At 49.6% G+C, this 15909-nt stretch overlaps 1 long non-coding RNA gene across 1 annotated transcript; it reads right to left on the reverse strand.

Annotated features, from left to right (window-relative positions):
* Nucleotides 1-7231: 7231 nt before the first annotated feature.
* LOC113900721 lies at nt 7232-11007 on the reverse strand. The gene is made up of 2 exons (XR_003513231.1): nt 10658-11007; nt 7232-7925 (listed from the first exon to the last, which is right to left on the reverse strand). It is a non-coding gene; the product is annotated as an uncharacterized LOC113900721 (long non-coding RNA).
* Between the last annotated feature and the right edge of the window lie 4902 nt (nt 11008-15909).

A 15909-nucleotide genomic window follows, 5' to 3' on the forward strand; every position in this document is an offset into this window, starting at 1 on the left:
CTCTGGTTGCCCCTGGCACCACTCTACTGACCCCCTGGTACCCTCCATGTGCCACTGACCATGCTGGGTCAGCTCGGGGACACTGACAAGGTGAGGGGAGGAGAGGATCCTGGGCTATGGATGAAAAGCACAGGCTTCGGCTCCCTGGAGGCTGCCTGGAGCCAGGTGGGGTGGGCGAGGGGTCGTCTGAGGGAGCCAGTCCCTGGGGCAGGGTGACTGGTCAGTGAGGCAGCACAGCCTGGGCCTGGGAACTCAGAGGCCCGTCCCAAAGGCCCAGGGCAGCTGTGCCTGCATAAGACAGAGCTTAGAGCACATGCCTGAGGCAGCAGAGGGCTGGATTTCGGGGCTGCACCCCCAGGATCCAGCAGGACACACTGAGGGGCTCGGGGCTCAGCCCATATCTGAACGAAGAGAGAGGGAATAAGCTTAGGGCAGGGGTGAGAAGGGGTCTCTTAGACCTGACTCCAGACAGCATTTCCTGGGAGGTAAACCAAGGTTCCTATGTGGCAAGGAACTCAGCCAAGTACCCGAGGCTAAAGATCAAAGAGCTGAGGGTCCTGATTTACCTGCCCCGCTAGCTTCTGGCAAGGGCCCTCCAGCACCTCTCCTTCCAGGACACAAGAGGCTGCAGGCTGCAGTGCCGAGAAGAGAGGTCGGAGGTGGTGGTGATGTCAACCAAGGAATTAAGTAAGCAGAGGAGCTGATAACATCTCCCAGCAAGTCTCGCTGTGGGCAAGGTGACTCATCACAGACAGAGCCCCGCCATCTCGGGCTGGTGGTTGTTGCGCCTGGGCAGTGGGGCCCGGGAGGTGGAGGGGGCCTGGCTGGGTTCCTCGCTGAGCCCTCATGGAGATGTAGCCTCAGAACACAGTGTCCTACGCCTCCAGAGCTCACAGCTGGTTCAGGAAACAGCCCTCCCTCCCACTGTGTGTGATTATCTTTGTCCACCGCGTTTGGTGTGTGTTTGTGGGGTGTGTCAGGGTGATTTCCCCAACCAGGTCCCGCCGGGCACTCCAGGCACCAGAGATCACTAACAGCAGAACAGCTGCTCCCCCTGGTTGGATGACCGTCTGCGGCTACACCACCAGCGGACGCACGCTGCTAACCGTGACCACGTGGCTTCCTCACAGAGGGTACAGCCTGTCCCCCCAGCGGCAGGCACCTGTACAGCTGCCTCCACCCAGCCCTGCTGAGAGGGTCTAAATTGTTGGATTCTCCCCCTCCCCAGGGGCACCATGAATGGTTGTACAGGTTGAGAACTGTACAACTGGCGGGGCCACCGTTCACTTTACAGTCTATGTGCTAGACCGCGTGGCTGTGCACGGTCCCTTCCCTTTGCTAATTACTTGTCATTCCCCAGCTCCACCTAGAATGATCTATTTAGCTTGCCCATAACGAGTTTGTCTTCGTACCCAACTTTCCCCTGTGAGGGTAAACATCTCCCTTTACCACCTGACTCCTTTCATTCATTCACTCATAGCACAAAAAATTGTTGAGCTTGTAGCAAAGGAACAAGACAGGCCCTCCCCGAGTCACAGAGCTCACATTCTAGGAAGAGGGAGATAATAAACAAATAATCTGATACGTAAAACTGCAAGTGACAGGGAGTGCCGTGAAGAAAAATAAAGCCAGGCCAGGAGACGGAGGGTGACACGGCTCTGCTTCTGCCAAGACTGTTCAGAAAGGCTTCTCCCTGAGGACTGGAGACCCGGAGTCAGTAAAAGAAGGAACTTTCCTGGCAGAGCCCCTCCCGCCAGGCATCCAGTGCCAAAAGAAAGTTCTCTAATCCTGCCTGTTCTGCCAGGAGCCTGTGGCATGGCCCGGGGCACTCACTTCCAGCGCGGGGTGTCCATTTCCTCCTTGACAAACAAGAGGCCTAGTTGCCCTGCCTCTCTGAGGGCTCCTCCAGCATGAATCCACCCACCCCGAAGCCCGAGGAACTTCATGACAGGGCCTGAGTTGGAAGGCCAGCTTGACTACCTCCAAGCTGTGTGACCTCAGGCAGGTTACTTAGTCTCTCTGAGCCTGTTTCCTTATCTGTAAAATGCCTTCCTCGGGGTTTAGTGAAGGATTAAAGGAGCTAGTGGATGTCACCACCAGGTATATAGGAGGTGCTTAGTAGACTCTAGGGCCACACCTGGAGAGGTGAGGTGATGGGGTGTTGTTAAGAGGGGCCCAAATGGTTGCCTTTCATTAAGGGAGCCCAGAGAGGGTAACGCTGACCTAAAGGCTCGAGGCTCTGCCAGCTGCTCCTGTGTACAGAGAACAGCTGAGGGAGCCCCCAGGCCAGGACTCTGCCTCGCAGACCCTGAGCCTGGGGGAGGGCCCTGTGCTGGAGTCCACTGACGTCAGCAGGTAGGAGTCGGGTGGGGTGCTGTGGTGTGGGCCCTTGAACTGTCACATCACGGCCCGGCTTTCAACTTCCTCTGGGGCCCAGGGTGTGCTCGGCTTGCCCTCCCTTCCTTCCTCCCTCGTCAGGCTGCTGTGAGTAAGCTCCAGTCATTGTGCTCCCTCTCAGCTCCTAGGGTTCATCCCAGACCCCCACCCCATGAACAGGTCTCTCCTGCATCCCCAAAGGAACCCTAGCACAGACCCGCCAGACATGGGGTGCTGGCAGTAATTAGGGTAGCCCTGACTCTGCCTCGGCCATGTACTGTTTATCCATGACCTCCCTGGATGTGAATCCCACTTGTGGGCATTTTTATCCTCATTCTTACTTGAGGAAACTGAGGCTGCAGGGTTAAATGTCCCGAGAGGAGCCTTGCAAAGCAGACTTGAGAGGCAGGAAGATGAGGGACGGCACAGGTGATGAACTGGTCTGAGGCTGGGGTTGGGGGCGGGACAGACTCCTGTCCCACAGATGACTGCAGGCCATGGTGCGCAGGCCTCTCCTGCCGCCCACCTGCTGCTTTAGGATCCCCAGGCGGGGCCTGACGCTCTGAGCCTCCAACAAGTTCCCAGGTGGCCCGGACGCCTCTGGCTCAGTCTGGAAGGCCAGAGCTTGGCTGCAAGCCCCAACAGAGGCCATACCTCAGGTCCCTCCTGCAAGGAAACAATAACGGTGACAGTTAACATTTATGGACAACTTTCCTGCACGGCAGGTGCTGCACTAATTGCTTTACTTATATGAATCTACATAATTCTCACACCAGCTCTGTGAGGGAGGAAATTGGGGCACAGGGAGGTTAAGTGACTCGCCTAAGGTCACACAGAGTTGGCATTCAATCTAGGCAGAGGCCATACTCACCTCCCCTTGAATTGGGGTTTCCTGGAGCAGGGAAGACCTGGGATCAGGGGTGTGAGCTGGACCTGGTGGGCACCGGGGAGCCACGGCAGTGTTCTGAGCAAGGGACCAGTATGTTCCCAGGACTGGCCATGTGCCCACAACTGCAGATAAATAACCCCACTGAGGCTGAATGTGGGACCCCTCTCACCGGGTTTTGTGGTTTTGATAAGAAAAGACAGCGCAATGCTTCCTCCAAAGGAAAGGTCCGATGACGAGGTCGGCCAGCCCTGTGTTGGGCACGAGCAGTAGTGGTGGGAGCTTAGGCATCGGGAAGGGAGCCCGTAGCTGCTTCCTCTGCCCCCTCTCCCCACCCAAAGGGCCCTGCTACAGACGGGTGCACAGTTCCCATGCCTGGGGTCTCAGAGCAATCAGCCTGCTGGGGCCACCTGGCTTTCCACGTGTCTGTGTGCACATGTGCGTGTGCACATGTGTGTATGTGTGTGTGTGTATAAAAATGCAAGGAGACGGGGCCTCTGCATGCTCCTGTTTGCAGGGGAACCTGTCCCCCACCCCCACCTGCTACTTCAGCCACAAAGAACAGGATGCCCCGACTCTAGTCTGCACCTCTGGGGCCCGGTAACCACAGCCACCACGTCAGTGGTGTGTGCACCAGGCTGGGGGGGAGGTGGAGCCATGGATGCAGGGTGTGCAGGTGTGCCCCTTGTGTGTGCAGGGCTGGCCTGAGGGGTGTGGTTCCAGGGAGGAGGGCAGGCAGGGCATAGAGTCCCCCGGCTCTGACCACAGGTCCTGTGGTCCAGCAGCTGCCCTGCCCCCCAGCCCCTCAGAGGCCTAGCCTTGTCTCCCACAGGTGCTCCTCTCTGAGCCACAGGCCCAACAACAACAGTGCACATGTCTGCGGAGCAGCTATAATGCCTGACACAGGTCCCAGCACTCAGGAAACATCGTGAGCAAAGCCAAGATCCCCGCCCTCACGGGGCCAACGTGCTAGCTAGGGAGACTCAGTAGATGGGCTATATAAAATAATGTATGTAAGCAGTTGGTGGGAGCCATGGGGGAAAAGGGGCAATGAAGAGTACCAGGTAGGTAAGAGGGGGTGTGTGTGAGGGGGTCTGAATGCCGGGCTGTGTATGTGAAGAGGGGTGTTCTGAGGGCATTTGTATGTGTCCACATGCACACAGGTCACAGAATTATTGATAAGTTGGATGGTCTGTATAGGCCCCACTGAGAAGGTGACATTTAACAAAAGCTTGGAAAGAGAAAAGAAAAAAAGCTTAGGGAGGAGGAAGCCAAGTAGGGTCTGGGAGGAAACACTCCAGACCAAGGAAACAGTCAGAACAAAGGCCCTGGGGCAGAAGTGTGTCTGGTCGGGACTGAGGGAAGGATAAGCTGGCCTGAGCGTGGATGATGTGGCTCCACTCCTCCTGACATCTGCTCACCTTGCTCACAGTGAGGGCCTGATTGTCCATGGGTTAAAGAAAAAGAACCCTGTGGTACCTACAGAAAAGGCCAAGGGCTCTCTAAGGAACCAATGTCTTGGGAAGTAGGGGACAGAGAGGAAAAAGGGGGTTTAGACTAGAAGGAGCCTATGGCTGAGCTCGGGGAGAAGGCCCTAGGCAGGAGGCTTCTAGAGTGGGGAGAAGTCTCAGGGGTGCCAGAACCCCCATAACTCTGCCCTGTGAGCTCACTCAGAGTGCAGTGTGGGGTTGCATCCTGCTGCTGGGGTGGGGACGGGGGTCAGCTGGCATCCATAGGGAGAAAGGAGCCTGACACCACCCGTCTGCCTCCTGGGGCTGCCAGACCCTTCCGAGGTCAGTGCCCTTCTCCCATTCAAGCACCCCACTGGGAGGAGGAGGGCGGGGCAATTGATCTCAGGAGATGGACGCTGATGGTTGACCAGGGGATGAGGATGTTCATGTAGCCCCTCCTGCCTGAAGTTTGTGAGAACTGACATTCCAGAAGACAGATCCCCTCTAAATCAGGCAGACCACAACGAAAGAAAGCAGGGCTAGCCAAGGTGCAATGCTGACAGACGGGGCAGTGGGAGGTCAGGAACTAGCATAAAAGGAGGAGGCTTGACCTGGGCTTTTAGGATGAGAGTGGGTGGGAGAGGAGACAGGACACGTCTGGACTTTCACACACACGAACTCAGTCCCTTAAGGACCCACTCCCCAAGATGCATATCTCCAGAGATATCAACGTACTCCTCACACATAGCCAAACACTCAGACACACACGCGTGTAAGGCAGGCCATCCACGACCACAGTGACACACTCTCGTTGACAGAGATTGCGTCCCCTGGGCGCCAGAAGCACATAGGCCCCTTGGAAACCAGCCTGGGAGATGTGTCTGCAAAGTGGAAGGAGAAAGGAGGATGGAAAGTGGTGGGGGGACAGGTGGAGATGGGGTGATAGATATGGAGACTCAGAGAAGGGTGCGTCATAGCCACACCCACACGCAGATGGCACTCGTGCCCACATCCTAGTTAGCCTTCCTGCTTGCGAGAGACACCACTCAGCCACTATGCGACATTGTGAAGTCACTTGGCCTTGCCGAGGCTTGATTTTTCTCTTGTGTGAAACAAGAATGCACCAACACCTGCTTTCCATGCCAAGTTACTCGACTGTGAGTCGATGGGTAAACCCTGCCTATTCTACATCCAAAAACCTGTTCTTAGTCTGACCACTTCTCCCACGTCCAGGTGACCACCTTCACCAGGCCACCATCCACTGGCCTCCCTGCCTCCCTGGCAGCCACTCACCCTTCCCTCCAAACCAGCCAGTATGTTTGCATCTCATCCACAGTAAAAGGCAAAGTCCTTATAGTCTTTATACAGACCCATGCAGACCTGCTCTCCCCTCTCTTATCTTCCTTTTCACTCTCAACTCCAGCCACCCTGGGCCTTTGCTATTCCACACACACCCAGAAATCCCCTCTTAGAGCCTTTTCGCTAGTGGTTCCCTCTGCCTGGAGTATCCTCAGGACTCTGCCTTCAGGGTTTACTCAAATGACATTCTCTCACTGAGGCCTTCCTGACCACCCCAGCTAACACTGCAGCCCCCAGCTCAGTCTCTCGATTGCCCTACCCTGCTTTTTTGTTCTTAGCTTCTCTCCCCACTGAACCTACCACTTATTTGATTATACCTTTTGTCTGTTTACAGTACAGGGACATCTGTCTGTTTTATTCTCTGCTTTGATGCCCACCCCTAGAGCAGTACTTGGGTCACAGGACTCAATACTGAATGAGTGAATGAATGAATGAGAGAGCAAGTATCTATAAAGCAAGATTAAACAACGGGAAGGGCAGACCCTGAGTGAGCTGACTGAGCCATCACTGTGTTCGAGGACTTGCAACCACAACACATATTCCTTGATTCTCAAACAACCCTGGGAAGTAGACAGAATTATTCCCATTTTACAGATGAGAAGACTGGGAATCAGAAAGACGATGACCTATGACCTCAAAGATGGTCACCGATAATTCCTCCCGTCTCAGAATTGAATGCGGCTCCTCGCTTCAAGACTTGGAGTCTGTTTCCCTTCCTCCTTGACTCCAGGCTGGTCTTGTGACTTGTTTCGACCAGCAGAACCAGCAAAAGTGATGCTGTGTCAGTTTTGGTCAAGGCCTTAAGAGAACTGGCCCCTTGGCCAGTTACGTAATTTGCAGGGTTCAAAGTAGATGAAAGTGTGGGTCTCCTTGTTCAAAAAGCAAGACAAAAATGTCGTTATTGGTACTAAAATATAAAGCTCTCCTTCCGTAGTTTCTCATATCATTTTTTGCTACTTAATGCTGTTCTAAGAAAAAATTTAAATATTAGCATGAATTTTACTGTTCAACTTTATATTTTTCAATGCCAGTTTTAAATGCAAATATGAGAGTGTCTAACTCCTGTGTGGAACCACCAAAATGATGCAATTCCTATTTCATAGCTCATATATGCAGATGTATTTCATTCTTACCAGAACAGTGGAAACACTGCACAAAATACTGCACAAAACTAATTTTATTTCTCCTTTTTTCTGATTTTGCTTTTACTCGCATTTATTTTATGCTGAATTTATTCCCAGGCCATATGTTTTGTTTCTTCCGTTTCTTCTGGGATAGATTTTTCTTCTGTTCCACCTCTTCCTCTGTTTTAGGAACAATCTGCTCATTTGCAATAACAGTCATCTCTATGTGAGCTCATGGGTGAGTTTGTGTGGGGGTTCATCAGACCAGGAGCTCTGCAAGTTTGGTTGTGCATCTTAGGGACTTTGTTTACCTAGATATGCTCAGTGACCCAAGAATCTACATCTAAACCCTTCAGTACTTACTGCACAGTACTCACTGCATCTTCAAGCAGGGGCAGCAAAAATTCAGCACTCTCTTTGGGCCACTGACCCCGCGTCCAGGCCTGCTATTTGGCTGGGACAGACCTATAGCCCTACTGTTGTGATGATGGAGTGGCATGCACTGCTTCTAGGAAGTGACATCCTTCAGATCCCCGATGGCCTGGGCAGTTTCATGGATGTTCGTAAAGTGAGCAAGAAGATTTGACCCTCTTGATTTGCATGATCTTGTGGGGTTTTCTGGATCAAGTGAACAACGAACCATTTTCTGAGATGACTTCAGGCCACTTGTGGGAAGAGCTTCTCTTCTTAATATGCACACATCCTGCAATGCTCTCTGATTTCAGCATGCTGATGAGGAAGGAAGGACAAGGGGAAAAGGAATTATCTATGCAGGGTAAGGAAGCAAAGAGCCAGGTGGTCACACAGATTACACTGATGGCTCTGCTTACACATGTGCTCCATCGTCCCATCGGACTTCCCTTGTTAAACGCTACACATCGTGAAGAATATGTGAGCTGTCCCACCAAGTTCTGCCCAAACTCTAGACCCATGAACAAATAGACAGCTGCTCTTTCTGAGCCACTGAGTTTTGTGGTGGCTTGTTACACAGCAGTTGATGACTGATACAATGGTTGAAATTACACAGTTAATATGAGATCAGGCTATGGTTGAACCCATGTTGCCCTGCTTCTCAAGTCCACATTCTTCTCTGCCCTACCAGAGCTTCCTTCAAATATTTCATAGTATTACTCCTATTCTCCTTGGAGAGTTGAGGGTTGAGCTAGAGGGGGTGTAAATTACTTAGTTGCAACAAATCAAAATTATTATTAGAGCTTGGAAGTGGCCACATCTGGACTCAAGGGGTTAGTGGGCAGGTCAGGGCTGAGAACAGGCCCTGCCTCTGTCCAGGGTGACCCTGGGCCCAGCGGGGTGCTTAGACATCTGTTTTCCATCCTGACTCAGTAAATAAAGCTGCTTTCCTCTGCTGACCCTACAGGAAATGGGAGTCAGAAGTTCAGCTGGTCAGGAGTGGACTTCTCTGATAGGAGGCTTCCCATACGCCCTGACAAGATGCAAAGTGCAGGGCCTCAGGCTGCCACACTCTTTCCCCTCTGCACCAGCAGAAAAAGGAGTTTTGGGGGGCCTCACTTGGTCAAAGAATCAGGTTTTCCTCATTTAACCAAAGCTGTTGTCCCAGCTGTCAGCTATTAGTATATCAAATTAGTCTGTTGGGTGTTTTATTCTTTTGATCCTGTGGCTCATCCCTCAGTAAAGATGTTTTCAGTGGCCAGAAACAGAGAACTTCTATTCCATTAGCTTAGAAAATAACAAAGGTGTATTCTTTCATTGAACAAGAAGTCCAGAGGAACAGTAACTTCAGAAGAGGTTAATCCTGCAACTCAACATTATTGATCCAGATCATTTCCTCTCTTCCTTCCCCTCTACCATTCTCAGCAAGTTGCTTTGTCCTTGGCTAGCTTGCCTCATGGAGAAGGCAATGGCACCCCATTCCAGTACTCTTGCCTGGAAAATTCCATGGATGGAGAAGTCTAGTGGGCTGCAGTCCATGGGGTCGCTAAGAGTCGGACACGACTGAGCGACTTCCCTTTCACTTTTCACTTTCATGCTTTGGAGAAGGAAATGGCAACCCACTCCAGTGTTCTTGCCTGGAGAATCCCAGGGATGGCAGAACCTGGTGGGCCGCGGGCTCTGGGGTTGCACAGAGTCGGACACGACTGAGCGACTTAGCAGCAGCTTGCCATATAGTCACAAGATGATTGCTCCCACCAAGACATCATATTTGAAAAGACCCTGATGCTAGGAAAAATTGAAGGCGGGAGGAGAAGGGGACGACAGAGGATGAGATGGTTGGATGGAATCACCGACTCAATGGACATGAGTTTGAGTAAACTCCAGGAGTTGGTGATGGACAGGAGGCCTGGCGTGCTGCAGTCCATAGGGTTGCAAAGAGTCAGACACGACTGAGTGACTGAACTGAACTGAAGACATCACATTGTCTTTCAGTGTCCACAGCAGCAAAACAAAACCCCAGGAAACATCTCATTCTTGTGTCCCTTTTTTTTGCGGGGAGGGCCATATCATGCTACTTGTGGAATCTTAGTTCCCTGACCAGGGATTGAACACAGGCTGCTGCAGTGAAAGCAGAGTCCTAACCACTGGACCTAACCACAGGGACTTCCCTGTGTGCCGTTATAAAATCAAGGAAAATTTTTCTCAGAAGGCCCCAGAAGGCTGTTCTTTCTGCTCATTGGCCAGAAGGGAATCACATTCCATGCCTGAATCTATCCCAAACAAGGGAGAAAAATGCCACTATTAATGCCACAGTACTAACCTGAGCACAGAAGGAGAAGCATAGGCACCCAAAACCAACCTAGGCTCAGTGGGTGCTGAGGGGGGGAAGTGGGAGGGCCATGGGGTAGGTAACCAACTGTGTGTGCTGCAGCTCATTTGATTGGGCCCTGCTTTCCTACAGGTAGGGGAAGAGGAGGAAAGAATTTGTATTTACAAAGTGAGCCAGGCTCCCAGATCCTATTAATCAACTATATTGTTTCAAGTACTTAAAGGGAGTATATTTTACCTAAAGGACTCATTGGAAGTATATAAAAACTCAGGGACTGAGGCAGAGACTTTGTTCCCTCATCTGAGCATTTGTTGAGGTTCTTAAGATCATCAGTGTAGAAGTTAGAGCCAGGTTTGAATTTGGGCCCAGTCCTTTTTGACTTTTCTGATCTTATACAAGTTGTATCATTTTTCTGTCTCACTCTTCCTTGATGTGTAAGATATGTATAACAATACTCATTCCCCAGACTATTTTATTAACCAAGACACTGCCTGGATATAGAAAAGGGTCAGAAAATATTGGGGCAGGTGGAACCATGTGAGCAAGACTAATTGTCTCTTACTACAAAGTCGTCCCCCCAACCCCCTGCCAACCACACATGTGCACGCCTCATCCTCAGGCTCCAGGATTTCTCCTCTCACATCTCTCCTACCCCTCACCCCCACCACTTCCTGTTTGGGCCACCCTACCAAGCACCTAGACAAAATGACCTACCCACCTTCCAGAAGAGGAAACTGGATTCCTTGGTGGCTTCCACTCTACAGAATCTCTGCTTACCAAGTCCCTATGTGTCCATACTTCAGGCCTCAGCTCCTCTCTGTTCCCATAATACTCACTTCTCTGTATTTAGTGGTTCTTTTGCAAGCACAGAAGGCTCACAGACTCCTCGAGCTGGCTCAGAAACCACGGAGCACCAGACCACAGTCAGAACCCCAGCCCAAAGCACACCACAGGGTGAGACCAGGAAAGAGAACAGTGCAACTGGCCCTGAGGCTCCGCTGCCTCTGAAAATTCTTCTTGCTGCTGCTGCTGCTGCCAGTTTTGTCAGATACATTCCATTTCTGCTCCTTTGTATGACCTGTTTAAGAGAAGAGGTCCCAGGTCGTTGCATCTGATTGGCTGAGCTGTGTCACATGCCTGCTCTACAACTGCAAAGGAGGCTGGGAAAGTGAGGTCTGGTTTCCAGGACAGGAGGAGGAGGGCTCTGCCTCCCTGAGAGACTCAAAAGGTAGGGGATGCTCCAAACAGACGCTGGAGAGCCACGGGAAGGATAAAGGTGTGCTCTGTTGAGTGAGAGACCATTTGCTATCCAGAAGGGCAGGGCCTGTGGCTGCCACACTCCCAGCATTAGGAAAATACTCTTAAACAGGCTTCAGGAAAGTACGGAGATCTGAGTCACCTGGAATCAGAGAACACTGGCACTGGGGAACCACACCTTGGGAATCCCTGCAAATAAAGTTTGAAGACTAACATAGGATCACTCACTTTTTATCTTGCCAAGAATTTTTTTTAAAGCAAATAAATACACCACTTCTACCCTCACCATCCTTTTATAAAAGTGGAGATATCTTAAACACCACAACAGCAAACAACCAGAAAACAGGAGAGTGGACAGTGCAATTTTAGAATAAGCACAATCCTTAAAACTAAATATAGGTTAGGTTTAAGAAAACTTGGTGTATCAACTGGATTTTTCTGCTTTCCCTGGAAGCCTGTGTAAAGGGCATTCAAAGACACAAGTGACTTTGAATATAGACTGTGGACTACGTAATGGTATTTATCAATGCTGCTTCCTGATTTTGTTAGCTGCAGGGGTTTTGTAAGTCTTACATGGTAAAAGAATGTCCTTGTTCTTAGGAAATACACCCTGTAGCATTTAGAGGTAAAAGGGCACCCGTCTCAACTCAGTCTTAAGTAGTTTGGGAAGAAATTATACACACATACACAGAGGAAAAATAAAGCAAAAGGGATAAGGTGTAAATAATCGATAAATCTGAATAAAATCTATACCAGAGTCTTTGTACTATTCTTGCCACTTTTTTTGTAAATTTGAAATTATATCAGAGTTAAAGGTTACTCCTTTCCCACCCAAAAGAGCAGTGAGTTAGCAGTGATTCTCAATAAGGAAGGGTTTCACTTGGTACATAACCTATTTTGGCACTGTCTGAATTTTTATGAACATAGGTGATGTTTGTAATCAGAAAGAAAAAAACAAAAATTATAGAAATTCAAAGAAAAATAAAGTCCTTGACAGTCTCAGTCTAGCTTTTGACGCTGATCTGGCCTGACTACCCATTCTACACAGGCAGGAACTGAGGCCCAGGCAGGGCTTTGGCTTGCTCATTAGCACACAACAGTTACCATCTGAGTTACGACTCAACCTGGGCTCCTTTTCCCCACACAGGTTCTTTGCATTTCAGGATGCTGCCCCCTGAACTCAGTTCAGGGCCACAGGGCATGCAGGGCTGGGCAGAACTGGGCAGGATGGGGCGATTTGTCCCCTGCAAGAATGCCACATCCTGCAAAGATGCATTCCTCCAACCTTTTATCCCTATAAGGTCCCATCAAGCCAAGGAGGGTCATCAAGAATTGCTCCCCTACTATACATAAAATAGATAAGCAACAAGGGTTTACTGTATAGCTTAGGGAACCATATCCAGTGTTTTGTAATAACCTATAATGGAAAAGAATCTGAAAAAAAAATATATAGGGACCTCCCTGGTGGTCCAGTGTGGTTAAGAATCCACTTTCCAATACAAGGGGATGCGAGTTAGATTCCTGGTTGAGGAACTAAGATCCCACATACCTCAGGGCAACTAAACCTTTGTGCCACAATTAGAGAGCCTATGAGCCACAACTAGAAAAGTTCACACCCACAATTACTGAGCCTGTGTGCTCTAGAACCGATGCTCCATAACAGAAGCCCGTGTGCTGCAAAAAGCCCAAGTGCCACAGCGAAGACCTAGCACAGCCAATATATATATATATATACACACACACACGATGGAATCACTTTGCCATGTACCTGAAACTAGCTGTAAATCAACTGTAAATCAACTATACTTCAACAATTTAAAAAAAGAAAAAAGAAGTGCTTCCTACACATCTATTCACTTCTTAGATGGGGAAACAGAGACCCACAGAGGTTCTGGGACTTGCTCAAGATCATACTGTAAGTCCTAAACTCTGTAGTCAAGGAACAGAGTAATTGGTCAGATTTGGCTAAGCCACCTCAAACCCAAGGTAGAGAGGAACAAAGAAAGGGGCCTTAGGAATTAGAAAGCAAAAGGGCGGCGGGTGGGCCTTCAGTGCCTGGATTAGGAGGGTCCTTTCCTTGAACCCTCTCACCCTCAGTGTGGCTAGGGCTCTTCTAAGCCTGAAAGAAGAAGAAACTGTTTCATCGGTGCACCATGTCCCACAACTCCGGGAGGCATCACTTACATGTCCATCTATGAAAATGGCACCTCCTGAGGTTGTGCAGTGAACCCAGTACACAGCTGTGCACGGCAGCCCTGAGAGAATCATTTGTTGGTGCTGTTTGGCAGAGGGGCGGTGTTTAGAGAAGGGACAGGAGTGACTAACACTGTAACCTGGATTAACCAGTGACTGATTCCGTCCATTCAGTCAACCACTATTTATTGCCACAGATTATATGCCAGGCATCATGCTAGGAGCTGGGACTTTCCAGGCTTGAAATAGAATACACACTCTAGGGAGGAGCAGGGGGTAGGGACGTGGATGGAGAGCCTTCCCGCAACAAAAGCCCACCAACCTTCCCCCACCACTCCTTTCCCCCTGCCCAGCCTTCTGCCTCCTTCAGGTTCTCCTGGAAGAAGCCTCTGGAATCCTCTGCTCCCCTCCTCCCTCAGTCAAATAAACAGTTGAACTCTGCATTTCCTGCGGATCTTCTCCGTGGGGTGGCGGGAGCCCCTTGTAGCAATTCCTTCCTCCATGGGGCACCTACGATCCATTCATTCATTTACTTCTTTTATTCCACAGACATGTCTGTTAATTACATTTTTTTCATGAAAAAAAAAAAAAAAAGACATGTACTGATGGTTAAAAAAACAAAAAAAGTAGCAAAAGCAAGAAGTAATTCTCCTCCACCCTCCCAGTTTCACTCTCAGGGACAACCATCCTTCCCAGTTTCTAAGTCTCCTTCCAATCCTTTCCAGGTTATTTCCTCATGTATAAATGTAAATACATGAACCTGCCTGCCAATGCATGAGACATAAGAGATGCAAGTCAGTCCCTGAGTTGGGAAGATCCCCTGGAGGAGGGCATGGCGACCCATTCCAGTATTCTTGCCTAGAGAATCCCATGGTCACTGGAGCCTGGTGAGCACTCTTTAGCATTGCGAAGAGTTGGACACGGCTGAAGCGACTTAACATGCATGCATGCACATGCATGTGTACTGTTTTTCTTTTTTCACAAAGGCAGTAATGCATTATGCATTGTTCTGCACCCAGATTTTTTTTATTCACCTAACACTGTAGTGTGGTATTTGTTCCATATCAGCACACTCTTACACGGCTGTGTACTATCCATTGTGGGAATGTCCTGCCATTTACGTCAGTCCTAACTGGCTGACATATAGTCTGTTACCAGATCTTTGTACATTTATAGGAGCCTAGATTCCTTGAAGGGAGAAGGCAATGGCACCCCACTCCAGTACTCTTGCCTGGAAAATCCCAGGGATGGAAGAGCCTGGTAGGCTGCAGTCCATGGGGTCTCGAAGAGTTGGAGACGACTGAGCGACTTCACTTTCACTTTTCACTTTCATGCATTGGAGAAGGAAATGGCAAGCCACTCCAGTGTTCTTGCCTGGAGAATCCCAGGGACAGCGGAACCTGGTGGGCTGCAGTCTATGGGGTCTCACAGAGTCGGACACGACTGAAGTGACTTAGCAGCAGCAGCAGCAGATTCCTTGAAGAGTAATTTCTGGGGTAAAGGGGACATGTACTTTGCATTTTGATAGATATCATCTAACAGTCCTCTAAAAACATTATACCAGACTGTACCAAAAGCTACTTTTTGGTCTTTGCCAATCTGAAAAGTAGTATCTCATTTTAATTTACACTTTTAATTATGAGGGACTTCCCTGATATTTCAGCTGGTAAAGAATCCACCTGCAATGCAGGAGACTCCAGTTTGATTCCTGGGTCAGGAAGATCCACTGGAGAAGGGATAGGCTACCCACTCCAGTATCCTTGGGCTTCCTTTGTGGCTCATCTGGTAAAGAATCCACCTGCAGTGCAGGAGACCTGGGTTCAGTCCCTGTTTGGGAAGATCTCCTGGAGCAGGGAAAGGCTACCCACTCCAGTATTCTGGCCTGGAGAATCCCATGGACTGTATAGTCCCTGGGGTCGCAAAGAGTTGGACACAATGAGCCACTTTCACTTTCACTTTAATTATGAGGCATTAGCATTCTTTTCCTGTTTCGAAATCATTGTATTTCTCTTTCCTTTACCTCTCTTCAACAGTGTTTAAGGAATCACTGTACACCAGGCTGTTCATTTTCATAGCCACGTAGGCAACATATGTGGGACTTCTGGAGATTTCAAGGTCCTACAAAAAAAGTTTGAGACCTGGCAGGGTGGGGAATGTATTGGCTTGAAAATAACTTTTAAAGACCAGAAAACTGAACCTAAAGTGAAAGTGAAAGTGAAGTCGCTCAGTCATATCTGACTCTTTTCGACCCCGTGGACTGTAGCCCACCAGGCTCCTCTGTCCATGGGATTCTCCAGGCAAGAATACTGGAGTGGGTTGCCATTTCCTTCTCCAGGGGATTTCCTGACCCAGGGATTGAACCCAGGTCTCCCGCATTGCAGGCAGACGCTTACCCACTCCAGTATCCTTGGGCTGGAGACCGGAAAATTGAACATAAGATGATGTCATTTAATGTTGACCAAATGAAACCTTATGACAAAAGTTCATTAACTGAAAACTAAAACTCATAAACACTTCATT

Source organism: Bos indicus x Bos taurus, chromosome 11 (genome assembly GCF_003369695.1).
Source record: "Bos indicus x Bos taurus breed Angus x Brahman F1 hybrid chromosome 11, Bos_hybrid_MaternalHap_v2.0, whole genome shotgun sequence".
NCBI classification, from domain to species: domain Eukaryota; kingdom Metazoa; phylum Chordata; class Mammalia; order Artiodactyla; family Bovidae; genus Bos; species Bos indicus x Bos taurus.